Raw genomic sequence first — 13,217 nt, forward strand, 5'->3', positions numbered from 1 at the left:
TATTACTGCATTCGTCGCTCTGCATGCTTTCATCGCTCTGCATGCTTTCATCGCTGTGCATGCAATGGCAATTTTTGGCAATTCAAGCTGCCTTCTAAGGTAGACAGTTTGAATTGCCATTGCTCAGCTCAAGCAGCTCTTTTTTTAAAAAAAATATCTTGTAAGTTATTAGCGATGTACAATTGATTTTAACCAACAGAATCATTTAGAAAATTTTCTGGAATCATTCACATTTTATAAATATGAAATTTAATAAATTTACGAAAAACTTCGAAAGTAATAACACAGACTATTTTTAATGGATGAGAAAATGAAGACCAATGATAGATGTGCACATCAGTTGTGATGGATTTAACTTTTCAAAGAATAGCGATGTTTCTTATGGAGCAGATGGCTGCATTGTGTGTGCGGCTTTTCTCTATAATTAACGATTTTGTTTCCCATATATTAATAAAGAACTAGAATTATAGAAAACATTTTCAATGTTTCTGTAGAGTTTTAGAAACTCCTTCGGAAAAAATAGAAAAGCACGTGACAACAACGAGGACGAAGTACGAGTGTTTCCAAGCAATGTCAAGTTTCTCACAACCTTTAACAAGGACGTGTTTCTCTTACTCAAAAAGAAAAAGTAAATATTTTTCCATTTCGTTTATGAAATAGCCTTTCAAAAACAATATTAAAAAGATGAATTTATCAATAATGACATAATGTTTATTATTCCATTAAAATTTCTCACGCAAACCACGCAACCTTCGATACTTTTGAGAGACTTATAGCAATACGATTTTTTTAACATTCGATCGATCCGTAACCGCAATTTTGAAAGGTTTCTATAAATGTCTTTCTAGGGCATGCATCACAGTTTACATGCGATTTACTTGTGGTGCTTTAAAGTGGTACTATGACGAAAATTTTGCCTCTCGTTTTTTTTCATAGATTAATAGTGTATGTAAAAAAATCTCTTCTGGCGAAATTTTAGCGCAATGTATTTTATGCTGTTCGAGTTACGTAGCGATAAAACTTGAACTTTAAGAGCCGCCATTAAAATGCCCATATTTGAATTTTCAAGAAGGAAGGTGCTTGTGACGTCATAGTCTTAACTCGCGGCTGTTTACAATATAACACTATATACAAATAGAGATTTAAAAGGTTGTATAACTCAATTTTTTTAACGTGCCTTCAACACGCTTTGTCGTGCAAGATTGCAGTAATAAGTCTGATAGAAGTACAGGCATTTCATTACATAAAAGCCCAAACGGCGAGTCTTTGAGAAGAATTTGGGTTAAATTTGTTCAGACGAAGCGCGCAAACTTTAATCCGAGTTCGCGCAAAATTCGATTTATGATTTGTTCGAATCACTTCTCGGATGATTGTTTTGAGCGTTTATTCCATTTGGGTGGTATGACTAGACGGCTCAAACTGAAACCGTACCTACTATTTGGAACAAATCACAAACACCAACAACGTCAAGAGAGCGGCGTCATGTTAGCACAAGTTGCAATTATTATATACTTACACATATTGCAGATGATAAATTTTCACAATTTGAGAGAACCAATAATACATCCAGGCAAACTTTCAATATATAATATACATTTATACTAAGGTTTTAAAGGAAATACAAAATGAAGTGTCTGTATCATGCGATGACCTTTGGTCTTTAAACCTAACGAAGCTGCTTGAAGAACAAATTCGTTGAGGCAAACTTCGTTAAAGCCAGGGTGATCCAAAATGCATTTCCTTTCATCGATTTCGAACTGATACATTTTACCACGGCATTGCTCTATTTCCATGCAGCATCGGCACTCTTGAGGGTTGACAACAAGATCCAACGAACGATGGCCACATTCACACCTTTAATATTGGCCAATTTGTATGTTTCCATAAAGTTATCATAGCTAACGGCAGACGATTCAGATCAAAGTAACACACTAAGAATGACATCTTACCATGAAGTAACATCAACACGGGCATCAAAACGATCTTGCAGCATGTCTTCAACCCGCCGTTCTTCTGCGACTGTAGCTTCGTACTCAGCAATTTCATCGGGCGAAGCAAGCGGTTCAATATTATCGACAAATGGCAAAATTTCCGAATTAGATTCGTTCAAATTTACCGTCACAAATTGCGATGAAGAAATCGATGCGTTTGTCTCGATCGAAGACTCAGAGAGCGAGCTAGATCTCGATGAATTTGACATTTTTTGCTCTATTTATATATCACTTTGTATACTTTCCAATGTGCGCTTCTCTCATAATATATTGTTGTTTATGTCATTGTTTAGGTGTCAGGTTAGGAAATGTTTTATTGTCATTGTGGATTAGTGTGAAGTGAAATATTTTATTTTGTTGTGATGTGTGATTTAGGTGACGTTTTAGTTGTAAAGTGTGGGTGTCAATTGTGTATTGTCATTATGAAGTTTGAGTGTAATGTTTTTTGATCGTTGTAGGTAATTGCGATCACAGCAAATTACCGGCACCTTACAAACGACTTATTCACAATACAAACAAACGATCAACTAAAAACATTACACTTCAAACTAATTCACAATGACAATACACAATTGACACCCACACTTTACAACTAAAAACGTCACACCTAAATCACACATCACAACTAAAAATAAAATATTTCACTTCACACTAATCCACAATGACAATAAACATTTCCTGCACATTTCCTGTACACACAATACAATGACGTAAGAACCAGACAATAAATACGGCTAACCTGACGTTTACTCCTCATTTGACTCTGAAGATGACTACCGCTAAGGTTGTCGAAACGTCAGTCAACAACATCAAAAACAGTCCTTCTCAGGACTTTATTAACCTGGACGATCATCATTTACAAACATATAACGATACTCCCGGGTTCAAACCATTTACTTTAGTGCGCTTCTCTCCTTGTTAAGACTATGACGTCACAAACTTTGCTGATTGCAAATATTCAAAATGGCCGATTTTAATGGCGGACATGAAAATTAGACAATTCAAATGTTCATAACTCCCTCGTTATATTATTATTTTTGCTTACATTTTACGAAAGCAATAATTGATATGTGTTTAAACTATTGAATGCTAAAATCGATGCTTTTTTACGTTAAGTTTTCGTCATAGAACCACTTTAAAGTGTAGAAGTAGCAAAATATAGTTAGTTCTATACTTTTTATTATGGAATGCAATAGCTGCAACATCCCAGATGTAAAACACTATTTGTCAAAACTAAATGATCACAAGACCCTCATTGTGAACATTCAAACGAATTAAATGATCGTTTTGTGAATGGACGTCATAGTATCGCTAGAACTACTATATTTTTCACATCTTTCACTAGCTGATTAACTAATATACCTCTGCAGAATGACAAACACAGTTCGCCATGGATTAATTAATCGTTGTTGTTACAACAAAGTGAAAATTTCAATTTTTTTATCTACATAAGATGACAAAGATGACATAAGAGGACAAAGAGCTCCAACTATCACAAAGTGAAACGTCAATTTTTTTTATCATTTTAGCAATAAAATATTGCGTTGAATCTTTTTTTCTATTTTTTATGCGAGGAATAAATTGAGTTACAGGTTTGTAAATGTAGATCGTGCAGGTTGGTGATGTTTTTAGCTGTAATGTGTGGGTGTCAATCAGGGGCGGATCTAGAGTATGTCAAATCCGTCGCGCGACTGATGTTTGAAATTCAAAAATTACCTATTCATTTTAATTAAAATATCATTAATTATTCTTACTTTATTATTGCATTTACTTTGTGATAAAAATCCAGCTTTATTTATTATTGAAAACTAATGACTAATGCAATGAATATTTCGTTGGTAACCAGATCAGTTGAATTTTAATTGACTTGGAATAACCGACTGATAAGCGGGGTGGCTTGACTAGTTCGACGGATAAAGGAGTCTATGAACGCCAAAAACGCTTATTTTATTGGTCAATGGCCAGATCAGTGGACAGTCTGGAATAATCTCGACCGATAAGCAGGGTGGCCGGACCCATAAGGGAGTCCACTTGCTATCGTGTAATTGGTTCGTTTAAATTTTTGTCTTACTGTGATTGGTTTGACCTATTTCGACTGATAGCCAACTGAACTAACACAGTCAAGCTCACTGTCTGAATTGAATGTTTGATCGTTTCATAGTAATTTTCTAAAGCATGACAGAAACTAAACTACAATCAGATGGAATTTATGGAAATCTTTTACAAATTCATATATTGACATGAATGCTGCTTTCCAAACTGGGAATTTTTTCAAGAGGGTGAAAAATTTATGGATGAATTGTAAATGCTTGGCAAAGACGATCTCGTGAGCGACATTTCAGTCATTGATGTTCAAAAGCAAGCCAACATTGTTTTGAGTTTTATCAGCAGAAATTTACATCCAAAATCGTAATTAACGGACAAGTGAAGTGTATGCATGAATGCAATATATCAAATTCAATTTATGCGAGTGTGTGATGCGACTTATGTTAATATGGCGTATGGTAAGCAGATTGATGTTTCTAAAATTGTTGTTCCCGAAGAAACTTTAGCTATGATTTTTTTAATGCTTGGGGAATCGTGGCCGTTATATGGCAGCGAAATCCTACATTCCTGCAAATATATTTCAATGGACAAAAAATCTGTAGCCATAATGCGCCATGCTATTATTTACTTTATCATAAACAAATTTTTTGGTCTTTTCAGTTTATGATCATTGATCATTCAATCATTGGACAGTTATACTACATATTGTTTAAGATTTGAGAAAACTAACATTGATTACATGAGATTACTTTTAACTATAACCTGTGATTTTGAGTCTTCTGATCCATGAAGCTTTTTATTTTGACAATTTGAATGGAATGGTATTAAACCTGAATATTTCACATACATGAAATGTTGTCCCATGTCACATATTGTCCCCTTTTCTAACTGAACACCTCATGTAGAGATGTAAAGGTGTGTTAATCTACGGCTCTTATCAGATGATTTGCCATAAATTCCAAAGGGCTATTGATGTATGAAAAGCATTTTCAATAAAGTAAAAATGTCTTCCTATGTATGCAGATAAACCTTGAAATTTGGCGAAACAGCAAAGTATTTTTCATGATCACTAGGTAATTTTTCTGATAATCATTATAATTTCAAAACAAATTATTTCAGATTTACATTTAAACAAGCTTTGATTGTATGAAAAGATATTTATCATGACCAGTAAGCATCACACATGAACCATTTTTAACATTCATGTAATTATATAATTAAAGACATGTTGGTTACATTCTGTTTGTATTTGATAATACAATGCTACTAGTGATTGCTATATAGCACACTTTGCAGAAGATAATAGTCTAGTGAAATGCCTAATAAAGATTTATGGCATTAAGCTAACCTTAACTGCAAATTTTCACCCTAATAATTTTTGCTTAATCTTTGGCAATAAAAAAATTTGAGTTTTTCTCAAAGGGTGAATTTGCTGGCACTGATGTGGAGATGAGTAAAGGGTTACAATAAACTTGCATGGTTTGAAGTCTGAGCTTTTCTATATCTATGAACTGTCACTTATAGTACCAAATTTCTAACTTAACTCATTACATTGGGGTTTGAATGGGGCTCCCAGGTTCCGAGCGCCTCCGACGTTTTATGACTGACGTTTGAAAAATCCTAGATCCGCCCCTGGTGTCAATTGTGTATTGTAATTGTGAATTAGCGTGAAGTGTAATGTTTTTAGTTGATTGTGTTGTTGATTTAGTTGAAAAATTTGAGTCCGGTCACGTACCACAACAATTGATATCTTTGTGGAAGCATCTTTAAGGAGTTCCTTTCTATCTACATGTATTCTCTACTTTTAAATACTTAACAAGTAGATATCGTGCAGCTTTGTCACACAAGTTTATAAATGTTGAATGAAGAATCAATGGGCAATTATTGCAGTTTACCGAAAAAGTCGTCACCATGGGCCATCTTGCATTTTATCTACACATCTGCTGCGTTTTTTCTAGAAACAGATGTATAGTTCAGAAAATTGAGATTAGATCTAGAATTTCGAAAACATCTCAAAAACGATTTAAGACTACGGCGATAATTCTCAAGCCTAAGTGTGTATATGATTGGATTGAGAGCGAAATTCAACAAAGCAACTGGTTCATAGTGCTGTGCAAAGTGTCGAGCATAGCTGCTATGTATTTTCCCTAATCTCTCGTCCTGTCAATAAAAGATTTTCCAAAATTGTGACGTAATGCAACTTTATTTTAACAGTAAAGATTTTGTAATTTAAAACTAAACAAGATATGATCAGTTGCTTTTAAACATAGCTATTAAACAGTTGTATTCATTTTTATTGTTACACGACAAATCCAGAGTGAAACTACAATGCTAATTAGGGGGGGGGGTAAATATTCACATATTCAGCTCTGCCCTGATGATTTCTTTTGAAATTAAAATCGCAAACAGAAGAAATCAGCATGGAAGAGCTGAATATATGAATGTGGGAGTACAGTGGCTAAACTTGAAAGCTCAAAAAGCTGTTTGAGATATGCACTACACAGTGGCGGATTCAGAGTACGACAAAAAAATCCAGAGAACGCTGTTGGAAAAGATCATATCAATCAAGAAAATGATATTTGTTTTTTTGCATTAAAAATGTCAACTAAAGCATTATTCATTACAATCAATGCGTGTTTTTTGACCAAAAGAAAACATTAGTTGAAAATAGGGAAGTTGTATACCCTAGAATATCATATTGGAATCATTCAAAATGTTATTGTTCTACAAGCCTCAAAGAAATATCCTTTATACCATTTTGGAAATCTAGTGTCAATTTAAAATCCAGACATCCAAGGATAGTGGAGAGTGTCACCGAAGCACTGCTTTTTAACATGTGAATACGCATTCGTTTCTTGGCGAATAAAAACATTTTAACATAAAAAATAAATAAGAAATTGTAATCTTGTTGTTAACGATTGAGATGTAGAAAATTTTCTGTTTGTTCAAGGCGTGGTGTCCATGGTTTTTCTAATCCATCTTGCTTAGCACATAATGGGGGGCATGCCGGGATAATGAGAGTAACTGAGGTAACGTATAGGAAAATGTACTTGCAGAAGCTAGCTAAAGAAGAAACAATCTTGCAATATGATGCAAGATCGAAATCTTAAAAATTGTGCGGTTCACTTGACCATCTAATGGAGTTCATGCTATTCAACTGCAGATGTAAAAGCAGAAAAAGGAATGAATAGAGTATCGAATTGGGCAAATCAAACTGTTACTTAGGAAAAACTAGGGAAAGTAAAAGTGAGAAATACGAAGTATTAAAATACCTGGAAAATAGGTACGCTGAACTAGACGCAGAGTATAATGATGAATGAACAGCAATAACACGTTTTAAGAGCGTTTTTTATTCAAATTAAAAGACAGGTTCAACAACACAAAGCCAACAACAGCTTGTGCAGATCGTTATTCAGTAAAAATAAATAAATGTTCGAAGAAAATAGCCAAACTTCCTAAATAGCGTCACTGCTTAGAGTTAACATTCAGTCACTCACATGAATCAAGTGATCAATAGTCGTCGTATTTATGTTATTGTTTATTTCAACGACCTAAATTTTGTTCATAAAATTTACTTACATTCTTATAATTATTACAAAATGTCATTTTGCTTGCAAAATATCTGTCCATCTAACAACAGATGTGGGAGCTACCAAATAGCAAAACACTTCTAACTTTTGATAGAAAAAAAATGAGAAAAGGAGATTTAAGTCAATGCTTATAAAAATTAAATGCCCAATTCCAAAATTTGTACGATGAATATAAAAAGAAGGAAAGAAAACTTAGAATTAACTGACATCAACATGACCTACACATGTTAATGTATATATTGAAAACACTTTCCTTTCTCGACCATGTATATTGAATTATTTAATTTAAATAGCATAAAACTCGTCAATCTTACGTACATGTTTTTACATACTAACGAATAATACTTTATATCTTGAGCACAGTACCTGTTAAAGACAAACATCTCGAGTAGTATTGACTTATCATCTTTTTATTAGTATTCTAAAGACGCTTATACATTTTGCCTTTTATGTCATAAAACACCATTTTAAAGGTCATAAACCTAACTTATATTTATTTATACGTACTTATTGTTTGATTTGTGACTATCACAAAGCTAAAATGCACAGAAGTACTTGAAACAAGACTGTTTCCTCATTTTCCTTAATGTATTGTTTAAATGCTTCAGAATTTTTATTTTCTTAAGTAACATCTAATAAATCAGAAACTTTTATTATAATCCAACTAAGAAGTTTTTATATTTTATAGTTTTTGGGAAAAAGTATTGAGATGTAAACAAGTTAACTTCACTTTATTTTTAATGCCTTAATGATCCACGTTCGTATAGTTACTTAATGATTGTATGTGCATCTTTACTTATTTTTACGTTTACAGATTTTTTATGATATATGTAATAACCAGTTTTATCTTCTAAATTAGTTCAAATTAAGTTTATCGACCACTACCTATTATAATGTACAAGAGACAATGTTGAGTCATGTTCAAAGTTCTAAAAGACTGTCTGTTGTTTAAAAGAGTCGATAATTTTCTGGGAAGATATTTATAGTTGAATTTTATTTATTGTTCATTTGAAGCAGGTAATCACATAAAATGTTTTGAAAAGATGTAAAATAATTTGGGACTTTATTATCTGTAAATGAAACATTCTCTCTTAATACTTTTTGATAAAGTGGCTGTTTAATTTTCTAGGACATAATCAAAGGCGTAACTAGATTATCAATTGGATGAACAATGTATATTCATACAATCGGTTGTGCTCAACTGTAGTCTTTCGAAACCCAAGTCACTTTCAAAATTGAATAATTATTTGCTAGATCTATTATCTGTTTTATATATATTTGCTGCTAGTATATATTTTTATTACGTTTGCTAAAGGTTTAAAACTTCCGAACAATCAATTAGAGTACCGCTTTATATTGTGCGACATCAGAAATTTTCTTTTTCGAAGCCTTCTCAATTAAATTGTTTGACAAAGAATGAGATTATCTATTAAAAAACTGCAACAATTTGTAGTCCAAATCCTTTTAAAGACAGCATACGCTGAGTTTTTTCATAAAATGTCAAGTGTCTTATATGTGTGTTTTAACAGTTCATGTAGGAACTATAGGCAATACTTGTTAATCACCACGACAAATGCACTTTATGGAAACAATTATACATAAATGTTTTTACCAGGTCATACAAACTACACTTTATACATTGGTTTGAATGTAGTTGGATATTAAATTTAAATATTTTATTAAAAGTATATTTTATAAAAGCGAGAATTGTTTACCCTTGCATGTATGAAATATGTAAGTTGTTCATTTGACTATTAGCGTTTTTTAAATATAGCGTCTTTCCAAAGTGCCCTCATGCGGTAACGCTGCGTGGATAGCATTTATTGGACCATTTGTTTTAAAATATTTAATAATTTATTTCTTCTGCTTGTATAAATACACCTAAACTGCAAGATAAATTCCATTATTCTAGCTTGTCGACTGAGAAGAATTTTGGAGTACTGATTATCTTTTGCTGGTGAAAAGTATGAGACCTTCTTCAAAAGCTGTAATTTTTGTATTGCTGATTTGCGCATTTTATTCCTGCTTGGCCAAACCAAAGTGGTTCTTGCTGAATGATGCTGTTATGAATAAAGCAATGAAGAGAAAAACAGATAAGATGGAACAAGTTGGTGAAGAAGAGTCAAAAACGAAAAAGTGCATTCATTGTCCATATTTCCTGTCCATATTTCCTGCATTCGTTTATTTTTGCATAAACGAAAAATACTGTAAACAGTAATACATCCTATTTGACAGTGATCATTCATATAAGTAGAAAACTAGTAAATAGAAAAAAATAAAATAACTGTTTGTGCGTACAGTGCAGCTATATTATCTTGTCTGCAATGACTATGTCCTGTAAGTATCGGAAAAATAATGTTGTTGCTATTCTTGTCAAACATGCACTTATTTGAAACTCAGAATCATAGTTAAAATGCTCTAAAAAAAATCTCCTTAAAACATTATATTCATGAAAATGATCATCAAACATTCAAAGTTCAAATCCAGCTATTCCGGTGGCAGCGAATAAGAATTCTTAGAGGACATTCGTCGAAATCTTTTTTTACCAGTCCTCCTCAGTTCTTAAACAAAACTGTGTCTTGAGGCAAAAATTGTCATTGTTTGAGTTGGAATTTATTAATCTATGCGCTTTGCTATCTTTTCGATACAATCCTTTACGTGCTCTCCCTGTCCTTGATTCTTGAAACACCAGCTATGTTTGTTATCTCTTTTCAATCGCCTAAATGCAATTTGCTTTCTTGATCAATGCTGATAGAAATATCGAAGAAAATTTTTTAACAATTCTCATTAATTCTTTCTTATGAAGAACTACTCGGCCAAATTCCTTATCAAATTTACATGTCACTAGGTATATCTTTTTGCATTGGTTTGTTAAAGCAATAATAGATAGTTACTTACTTGTTTGTATTAATCTCTCATTCAATTGAAGGTTCTTTGTAAACTCTCGCATGGACTTTATCAGAAAGTTCTAAATACATGCAAATTTAATCGTGCTGCTACAAAATTATGGAAATATCATGCATAAGGTAAGTGTACAAGTGTTAACAAGTAATAAGTTAACAGTTCATTTTCAGAACTTCCCAAGCTATATTTAAATTAAATCCATAAGAAATACCCTCTTTGAATTTTGTATTAGTAGAAATGAGTACTTCAAAGTTTTATTAAGAGCAGTTCTTCCACACAGGGAATTATTTTAACTGAAAATTAAGTCCATGATGCAAAGTTTTTAAATTACTTTATAAACGTCTTTCACAACAGAAGTCGTTCGAAACAAAACCAGCATTACGTTAATAAACGTAACCCATCTGCTTTAAAGTACTTAATAATTCATTGCTGAACTGCAAGACTTAATGAAATCCATGGTGGTATATAAATTCAATTGCGTCGGATGTAATTCACGAAACAATGGCAAAACGTTGCGCCATTTATCCACCAGAATCAGGGAAAGTACCACAACATACAAAAACTCTCATATTTACCGATTTCTTAAATCTCCTTTCTGTAAAACCAATTATTCATACTTGTTCTTCAAAATCATCGATACTGCAGACACCTCATTCTCTCTTAAAATCCAGGAAACACTGCACATTAACAAAACTAACTCGGGCCTGACCTCAATGTTCAAGTTTTTAGATTTAACATAACATTTAGTTTTGTAACACGCTCCGTATTAATTTATTTCATTTCCTGATTATTGTTATAATTTATCTATATTTATCTATTTATCCTTCTGTTACTGTATCATATCACTTTTATAAACTCTGTATCATTTATATATTTATTCATTCATACTGACGATGGCATCATAAAATGTCGAAACATGTCTATTTTCAAAAAAAAAAAAAAAATCGTCGACTATTGTAAATGCATAGTGCAAGTGTAATGTTATCCTTAAAGCTTGCCATAAAAGCCTTGATATTATGCAATGAACTCGAAGCATGTTTACAAAACTTGCCCTTACTTCTCTTTCTCTTTTCTGTATTTTCGTTTTGATGAGCCAAATCACTTTTGACTTTGGTGAATGATGACTATATGGATTTAAGATGATCAAGCCAAATATTGCCAAAACAAGAATAGGTCATACCGTAAATGCTCGAATAAGCGCCCGGGGCGCTTATTTAATTTTTGGAGGCGAGAGGGGGGCGCTTATTTCATTTTCGGATTTTTGACGTGAAAATGACACTGGTATTTTTATTTCTTGTGACCTTAACTGTAACATAAGTATGAAAATTTTGAAAACGTTAACATTCTAGAAAGCAACATTAACATTTTGTGAAACTTGAAATGTTCTCCAAGCGATTTCCTGGTGCCCGTTAAAAGGGCATGTGTATTGTACAATGCGTTTAACATCGTGAAATGTTTTGTATATATAAAGAAAGCCTGCCGTTAATGTTCAGCGGTTGTCTTCAATTTAACACACAATGAAAATAGTACTGACATTGTTTATGCTATATCGCGTCTTTCGCTAACCATTTGATCCTTAATCAATCTCAATTTCTGTATCGCTGTCATCAAGCAATGTTGACACAGGAGCAGCATCTTCAACATCTGATAGCGTGATATCCTGAAAAGGATCATTCTCCAGTGTTTGCTGAAGTTGCTGCTGAACTGCCTTCAGTTGTGCCAGGCCAGAATGACAAGGTTGACTCGGCTTTAAGCAGTGTATCAGCTCATCTTGAGAACCGTCGACAGCAAGTGTCAGCGCACAGCACTTGAAGGAGTTAACAATAATGTCCTTATCCAGATCATTCCATGCTTCAATGATCCACTGGACAATCTCTCGCCTAGGAGGAGCTCGCATGTTCCTGCTGCAGTAAACGTGTGTTGACCATTTGCCATCCACTCGTCATATCTCTCAGTCACTTTGGCTTTGAATGGTTTGTTCCACGATACATCAGGCGCTTGGATATATTTCGTACACCCCAGGTATAATTACAGGATCTATCTTTGCGCGATTGAGCTCTTGTTTAACGCTGTCTAAGACGTGGCATCTAAAAGAATCCCAAGCCAGCATCCGTCTGGTGAACGAAAACTGGCCCAAGACACTTTTAACCCAAGAAACGGTTAGTTCTTCATTCATCCATCCATTAATCGAGGACGCTACGACACACTTTGTTCTGAATTCCTCATTCAGTGCTTTCGACTCTCTCTTGGCACCTGGAAAAACGATGAACGGCTTTAGTTTGGTACCGTCTCCCTTGCAGTCAAACACACTGAAACCTTCGTTTTTTCATGGCCAGTTGTTTTCAATCGAATTGTGCTTTCGCCAATGTTGTCGACCGTGGTATTGGATACCATATCTTGCCATACTGCTGTCTCATCCATTGCAATGATATCCCTGTCTTGGTAAGCGATTTTTACGTTGCCGGCGAATCTGCAAAACATACGCTATGAGTTTGTCTATCACTTTCTCGGGTCCTTTTGTGATTCAGTGGTTTTGCGTCTGATTGCCAAACCATGTCTTGACATGAACCGCTGTAACCAACCGGAACTGGCAAGAAACGATGGTGGCATTTCCTTCTCTTTGCATTTCTCGTTATCGAAAAATTTTGCTTTGCTTGCGATCATTTTCTGGAAACACGAAGGCCAT

The sequence above is a fragment of the Xenia sp. Carnegie-2017 genome, unplaced genomic scaffold (assembly GCF_021976095.1).
Source record: "Xenia sp. Carnegie-2017 unplaced genomic scaffold, XeniaSp_v1 HiC_scaffold_4, whole genome shotgun sequence".
Lineage (NCBI taxonomy): Eukaryota > Metazoa > Cnidaria > Anthozoa > Malacalcyonacea > Xeniidae > Xenia > Xenia sp. Carnegie-2017.